This window comes from Polyodon spathula, unplaced genomic scaffold (genome assembly GCF_017654505.1).
Source record: "Polyodon spathula isolate WHYD16114869_AA unplaced genomic scaffold, ASM1765450v1 scaffolds_3455, whole genome shotgun sequence".
Classification (NCBI taxonomy): Eukaryota; Metazoa; Chordata; class Actinopteri; order Acipenseriformes; family Polyodontidae; genus Polyodon; species Polyodon spathula.
In genome coordinates this window covers 6,128-14,222 of record NW_024474916.1, presented here as the reverse complement: position 1 = coordinate 14,222, position 8,095 = coordinate 6,128, and the positions used below count along the sequence as shown (strand labels likewise).

Sequence of the window (8,095 nt, the reverse complement as noted above, 5' to 3'; positions counted from 1 at the left end):
TAGTGCAGTAGCTTCAAGTTCTAGAATTTTGTTTCTGATACTTCTAGCATTTAGATAAATACATTTAATGGTTGTCTTACCTGAGTTGTTGTTCTTGTTTTGATGCGGTCTCCCTTCTGTTTTTTTGTTGATTTCTCCCCCCTTCCTTTCTAGTTTAAATGCTTCCGAACCTGCTCGAGGATCTTTTCTCCGAGTAGACTAGTTCCCTTGTTATTTAAATGCAGTCCATCCCGTCTATACAGATAGTCCTCGTTGTAGAATGTGGTCCAATGATCAAGATAGGTGAAGCCTTCCCGTGTGCACCACGTCTTCAGCCATGCGTTTTGATTAATTATTTCCAGCTGTCCATATGGTCCTTTGCAAGGTGCCGGTAGTATACCAGAAAATACCACAGTTTTGGTTTTCTCTTTTAATTTCCTTCCTAGCTCTCTGAATTTGTTTTGCAGGGATTTTGGTCTGTCTCTTCCAATGTTGTTTGTACCGATGTGGACGACTACTACTGGGTCGTCTCCTGTTCGTTCTAGGAGCCTGTCCACGTTCTCAGTGATGTGCTTGACAGAGGCTCCCGGAAGGCAGCACACTGTTGTAGTAAGGGGGTCCAAACTGCGAACTGAACTTGCTGTGTTTCTCAATATGGAGTCCCCAACAATCATGACCTCCCTTCTTTTTGCTGTCTGGTCACCACTGTCAATAGGGTCCTGGATGTTGTTCCTTTCATTCTCTTGTTGTTGGTTCTGCTCATCAAAATTCTGAAGTGACTCAAATCTGTTGGTTGTTTTGATTTCTGGTGGTGGTGTTTGAGGAAGTTTCTTTTTTTCCCTGCTTCTGCCTACCTGAACCCAGCTGTTCTGACCTTCTATCTCACTGGTGGCTTTCAGTCTGTTAGGGGTGATGCAGACTTCCATGAATTGTGGGTGTGCCAGTTCCTCAAGATCCTGTTGCTGTCTCACTTCTTCTAGCTCCATTTCTAGCATACTTACTAGTTTATGCAAATCCTGGATCGCGCGGCACTTTACGCACACTTGGTTTAGCTCCGCTGGGTTTTCTCGGATTTCCCACATCAAGCAGGTGTCACAGATTACTGGCTTGAAGACCATGTTGAGGTGTTTTTTTTTTTTTGAAGTTTAGTTTCTTCTGCAGCTGTCAACCTGCTTCGAAACTGCTCTGTACTTTTCCACGCCTGTACTTCTCCCACTCGCTGTCGCTGGGAACACTGCCTCGTTTAACTGCGTTGTTCTGCTGTGCTGTTGGCGCCTCCCCTCGCCCGTGTCTCAAAACAGCGCTGAATTTGAATCAGCTGCTCCGAGTTTCAGCTTGTTTGTTATCAGAAAAACACACGCGGCTGTTTGACTACGAGCCAGGTAGGAGTCGAACCTACAATCTTCTGATCCGTAGTCAGACGCGTTATCCATTGCGCCACTGGCCCTTGCGCTTATGAAATAGTGTTAACACTAACGCTGCCATAGCCGCTTTTTGAAGGGCTTTTGCAATTCAAATTTAAGTATCTCCGCGGATGTGAATATCTCGTGCATGTCCGTTCTTAAGTGTTACTAAATATTTTAATTAAATACCCACACTGTGTTTCAGCTGCAGAATCGTAAAAATGAATAGGTTATAAGCACATCCTTCTTCACCTGCAGACCCGAGTTTATGTGGCATATTGAAATCAATACAATATAGCCTAGAGTTTAGTCTGGGCTTTGTAATTAAATCAAAGTCATTGTGAAATAATATATTATAATGGTGTTGAGGGCTTGAAACACTGATGAAAGTCATTCTACACAACATGTATTATTATTATGCAAACTACATTTCTCAGGCAGAACGACTGTGCCAGCCTGAGCGTGAAGCTGCAAAAAAAAGTACACACTCTAACCTCTCTGCAAAGATAAGTGTCCAACGGGACATGCTATACGAAAGCCGGAGACTGTTGCGTTTTACAACGCTACGAAGTACTTTGTGGATATACTGGATCAAACGGCACGGCTGTATTCTGTCAAAGGTGGTACTCGCAGGTGGCCTGTGGCTGAATTCTATAATGATTTGGACCTGGCAGCCATGCACGCTTTGGTTTTTTTTACAAGGAGTGCACGTTCAACGCAATCACTCGTTGGGACTTTATTTTACAGCTAGCTCTGGAGCTACGACAAAAACATTTTGACAAGAGACACGAAATCAGGCTGGCAAATGCCCCTCAACCTTCAACCAGCACTGCGACCACCACTGGCACATGGAAAAAACAATGCCAAGTTGTTAAATGCAATAAAAACACAGAACTTTTGATGTCTGTGTCCGTTGTGAAAAGGCACTCTGTGGCAACTGCACTGGTACAGTTTTAAAGCATGTTTGCTGCATAGATTGTACTTAGAAAGCTGTAATAGATCTCTGAACATACAGGCAGAGCCGTGTCTCTCAAAGCGCTTTCACGTTGCATAAGTTATGTGATACTTTTATAACTGGTTATTTATGTTTTATAATTGTATATGTGCATACTGCTTTCTACACCTGTTTACACGAAAGTTTATTGCCTAAAGTTTATTTTATTACAGTTTTTCATGTTTATGTGTATGCAATCTTTTTGTTTAAAGAAATAAGAAATAAAATATTCGTTTTGAAGTAAATACGGTATTTCTGCTCTGAAAATGTTATGTATGACGTTGATGAATAAAAATATTAAGTTGCAATTTGATTCACATAGCCGAGTGAAAAAGATACATGCATAGAAAGCCACGAGCCAGGTAGGAGTCGAACCTACAATCTTCTGATCCGTAGTCAGACGCGTTATCCATTGCGCCACTGGCCCCTGCTTTTAACAAACACTGTTAACTCACCTTCAGCAACAGCAAACAACAGTGGTGGCAGCTATTGACCAGCAGTCACCTGAGCTTGCCAGCCTTTTGCTGAACTGTGTATTGTGTTCAACGACCTACGTGAACAGCCACCCCATTGATAGCTCAATGCTTGTTCAAATGCTTGTTCAATTCTGCCTCGGAGACAATTTCAGTGTTGAATGTTTTGTCTTTCTCCTGCTAATGAGGGAGAAAAATGAATAAAATCTAAAATAGCTGTGTGAAAAATCAAAATAAGAGAAAGTTCTTTGCATGAAGACAACGTGCCTGATCGTGTCCACTGTGGGGAATTAGTGCAAGGGGTTGAGCACGCACTTCACTTGTGAGAGGCAATGGGATCGATGCCTGCATTCTCCAATGGTTGCTTTTTATTTAATAAATCGGTTGGGAAATGATCAATCTGGACTGTTATTTTGGAAAGAATAATTTTATTCAATTAGCCGATGGGAAAAATTCATGCAACAAAAGCCACGAGCCAGGTAGGAGTCGAACCTACAATCTTCTGATCCGTAGTCAGACGCGTTATCCATTGCGCCACTGGCCCTTGTGCTTATGAAATAGTGTTAACACTAACGCTGCCATAGCCGCTTTTTGAAGGGCTTTTGCAATTCAAATTTAAGTATCTCCGCGGATGTGAATATCTCGTGCATATCCGTTCTTACGTTTTAATTCATATTTTAATTAACTACACACACTGTGTTTCAGCTGCAGAATCGTAAAAATGAATAAGTTATAAGCACTTGCTTCTTCAACTGCCAGACCCGAGTTTATGTGGCATATTGAAATCAATACAATAGAGCCTACAATTTAGTCTGGGCTTTGTAATTAAATCAAAGTCATTGTGAAATAATATATTATAATCCTGTTGAGTGCTTGAAACACTGATGAAAGTCATTCTACACATCGTGTATTATTATTATGCAAACTACATTTCTCAGGAAGAACGACTGTGCCAGCCTGAGCGTGAAGCTGCAAAAAAAAGTACACACTCTAACCTCTCTGCAAAGATAAGTGACCAACGGGACATGCTAAACGAAAGCCGGAGACTGTTGCGTTTTACAACGCTACGAAGTACTTTGTGGATATACTGGATCAAACGGCACGGCTGTATTCTGTCAAAGGTGGTACTCGCAGGTGGCCTGTGGCTGTTTTTTATAATGATTTGGACCTGGCAGCCATGCACGCTCTGGTTTTGTAGAAGTAGTAGTAAGGTGCGCGCGCCCCCTTCAAGTAACGGGGATAAGACCTCGGGGTCAGGGGTTATAAACTGGGGCTTGCCTCCTTACTCTCATTGTATTACCTGCTGTAGACGTTGTGTGTACTGTGTGATTAAACGAAAGAACCGGGAAGCTCGCTATTTCTTTTGAAACTTAATTTCGTATGTATTTGCAGCTACAGTGCTTTGCAGTTAGCATTTTGGATTCATTGCACTGACTGTTTTAATTTGATAGGGAACTATAGTGATGTTCCATTTCTATGGAGATTATAAGGAACTACCGGCTGTAAAAGAACCGTCTTGCATTTTAAATTGATGGTAAAGTGCTCTGTAGTTTTTTTGGTTTTTTTTTATTTGTATATATATATATATATATATATATATATATATATATATATATATATATATATATATATATATATAATATATTTTGACGGTTACAAACAGCTATCATTGTAAACTGGGAACTTTTATTGTATGATAGAAAAGAAACAATACTGGTATAAACTACTATGCAAAATAAAGGTTTTGATGTAATTGTTTAAATGCAGTCCCTCAATTGGCAGGGAGGGTTAAATTCCTATCCTGCAAAATACATGTGAGAATGTGGCTGGAGCCTTATTTAGTTCATTGTTAATTGGGCTCCAGTCACAGACCATAAAAGCCAGGTGGAAAGTTTGTCTGGAGGAGTGGTTAGCTTTGGGGAGACACAGAGTGAGTGTGGCATGAGAGAGAGAGAGAGAGAGAGAGAGAGAGAGAGAGAGAGAGAGAGATGGATGGATGGATGGATGGACGGACGGAGCCTGCAAACCAAAGAATGGGTTGTTTTAAGCAGGGACAGACGTCCATTCTCCCTGTCAAGGTAAATTGCTGAAACACAGCTTAAATCTTTAAATAGTAAAATACAATTATTCACCTGCAACTGGCAACTATAAAAAATTAGAGCCAGGTTTCAGGATATAAAAGGGACCTGGGACCTGATTTAGGACTGCAGTAGCAAAGGGGTTGAATACTTATGCAACTGAGATTAATCTGTTTTTCTCTGTAAATCTTATTTATTTATATTCTATATGCATTTTTTAACTTTATCAATGTGGAGTAGTTTGTGTAGATTCTACATGTAAAGTCTAATTTGAAAGCATCATGGAGTACGCTCAGGTGCCAACAAAATGTGAAAACTTTGCAGGGGGGTGAATACTTAGAACATAAGGAAGTTTACAAACGAGAGGAGGCCATTCGGCCCATCTTGCTCGTTTGGTTGTTAGTAGCTTATTGATCCCAAAATCTCATCAAGCAGCTTCTTGAAGGATCCCAGGGTGTCAGCTTCAACAACATTACTGGGGAGTTGATTCCAGACCCTCACAATTCTCTGTGTAAAAAAGTGTCTCCTATTTTCTGTTCTGAATGCCCCTTTTTCTAAACTCCATTTGTGACCCCTGGTCCTTGTTTCTTTCTGCAAACCACAGTATATATAAATGTATCTGCAGGGTTAAAAACAGTTCACAGCAATGACATATACACCATGTGCAGTGCTGAGAAAAAATGTTTGTGAACCCTTTTAGGATTTCCATATTTCAAACCTAAAATGTTATTAGATCATTATCTAAGTCCTAATAATAGATAAAGATAACCTGATTAAACAAATGACACAAAAACATGATACTTTTTCAACATTTATTTATCCAAAAATGATTGAACACAAGAATTTCTTCTTCTGCAGATCTGCTTGTATGTTTAGGATCATTGCCCTGCTGCATGACCCACTTTTGGTTCTGCTTCAGCTGACATTCTCCTCTAGAGTTTTCTGACACAATGCCAGTTTCATGGTTCCTTCAATGATGGCAAGCTGTCCAGGTCCTGAGGCAGCAAAGCAGCCCCAAACCATCACACTCCCACCACCATGCTTGAATGGAGTGTTTGGTTTTCGCCAAACATAACGTTTCTTATTGAGGCCAAAAAGTTCTACCTTTGACTTGTATGTCCAGAGAACATTGTTCCAGAAGTCTTGTGGATCATCTATGTTCTCTTTGGTGAACTTCAGATGGGGAGCAATGTTCTTTATAGAGAACAGTGGTTTGCTCCTGGCTATGAACACTATTCTTGTGTCTTCATCAGCACAGTTGTGTTGAAACGCGTTGTTTGTTTCTTTGTTTGTTTTTCTGGTCATGTTTTAACTAACAAAGAGATTTTTTTGAAGAAAATAAATGAGAGTGATCCGTTTGAAGTAACATAACGAGAGTGCGATCATGATGTCTTTACGTAAAATCTTTTGGTAAGCCATCTAAGTTGAAAGTTGGGCTGAAAGAATTTTGAACTTTTGCATTGCCGTAGAGACTTTACTTTTACTATATGTAATTACCTTATACTGGTCAGCACGTCATTAATATCAAGCATATGAAGAGTTTACATGCAAAACGCGATATACACTATTTGCATCAAAACTGAGCTAAAACCAGGATTATTCATCTCCCAGTGCCTACTTTCTGATGTTAAAACACCACGTTAAGTTCTTTCCAGAACTCGTTATACACCAGGCTTCTAATTTTGCAAAATCCTACATAACCACTGAGTCAATCGCCATGCAGTATCACAGTCCTGTGACTCTATTATGGCAGAGCCCTGGAGGAGTATAGTAGCATATTTAATCTTGTAAATTGCGATTTTGTGATTAACTGATAACTAATTTTAAAAAATCTTCCTTCACCTCCCTTGCAATGTCAATCCCACTTAATGGTGTTTTACTTTTGTGTTCTCCCTCTGCACGGGATGTGAAGTTTATCGTTTGAATTTACTGAAACATGTTGCATCTTTACAAGTAGTGTAAAGTCATTTTACAAAAATGTGTTGATTTATACATGGTTACGACCCTGACTGAAGATATCATTAGCAAAGGGGGCCGGTTGTACTAACGAGGTCAAACAATAGGTCATGTTTTACTAAACATTTGAAAACTAATAAACAAACAATTACCATATATGAACACTATCATAGCATGTTGCTTAAAACATAATAACACAATATTCATAATAAATTTGAGTTCTTATTTAAAAACAGAAACAAGTTTAAAGCTTGGGACTCCCTGTCTGTAGTTTGGTGTTGTTTACGTTATCGTCAGCGTATTTTAAGTGATTGGAAGCTGAAATTACTTTTTAAAAAACATACTTTTCTTATACCAAATACAGTATTGGTGAGCAATAATCAGTTTGTTTGAAAACCAGGCTTTAATCACTGATAATAGGTGCACGGGCGACGATTCTGAGAGTGCTGCGGGGCTCAAGCACCAATGGGGAAAAATAAGGCTCTACACAGTGCAAATAAATCACCTGTTCTGTCAGATTATAATGTGGATGCTTCACAAGCAGAACTGTTATTGCAGCGTTTAAAAATATATAAAATCCATTTATACAAAGTCTCCCAGCTTTCTTGAAAAGATCTGCGTTTCTCTTGTTTTTCTTTTATATTTGTTTTGATCTCATTCGTATCTATTGCAGATACAGCGTCTGGCTGTTCTGGCAGATTCTACTGTACTTGCTGAAGTGGTTTTCTCCCACTGCTAATTAAAAAAAATAGCCACCTAGCTATTTCATCCCGAGGGCTCAACCTGCGTCATGCCTACTGTAGATGCCTGTAACCAGATCCAGACTGACATGCTTGATCATATGCCTGGAGAGGACATTCATCTTATGGACTGTGGACTGCCCTTGTAACTTCCAGAGAAATGTTCTGAAAAAAATGAACACCTACAAGGCTGACTGCAGTCGTACAGCTGGACTGGAAACTACCATACGATTCAAAATAGGCTGCAAACTGATGCTTCGCAAGAACATTGACATTGCCACTGGTCTCATCAATGGGGCAATAGGGAAGCTTCAAGCTGTTTCCTACTATCTGGAAAACACAAGTATGGTCAAAACCATAACCATCTAATTTAACAATGGAGTCAACGAAATCATGGACAGAGTCTACATTGTTTGAGAGCAGTTCCCAGTCATTGGTGCTCATTCAATCACCATTCACAAATGCCAGAGTA

The 8,095-nt window shown here is 39.8% G+C and overlaps 3 non-coding genes across 3 annotated transcripts; all 3 read right to left on the bottom strand.

Moving 5' to 3' along the window:
* Nucleotides 1-1,353: 1,353 nt before the first annotated feature.
* Nucleotides 1,354-1,426, bottom strand: trnar-acg. The gene has a single exon. It is a non-coding gene; the product is annotated as a tRNA-Arg (tRNA).
* Nucleotides 1,427-2,730: 1,304 nt separating this feature from the next.
* Nucleotides 2,731-2,803, bottom strand: trnar-acg. The gene has a single exon. It is a non-coding gene; the product is annotated as a tRNA-Arg (tRNA).
* A 517-nt stretch (nucleotides 2,804-3,320) lies between these two features.
* Nucleotides 3,321-3,393, bottom strand: trnar-acg. Its single transcript has one exon. It is a non-coding gene; the product is annotated as a tRNA-Arg (tRNA).
* Nucleotides 3,394-8,095: the final 4,702 nt, after the last annotated feature.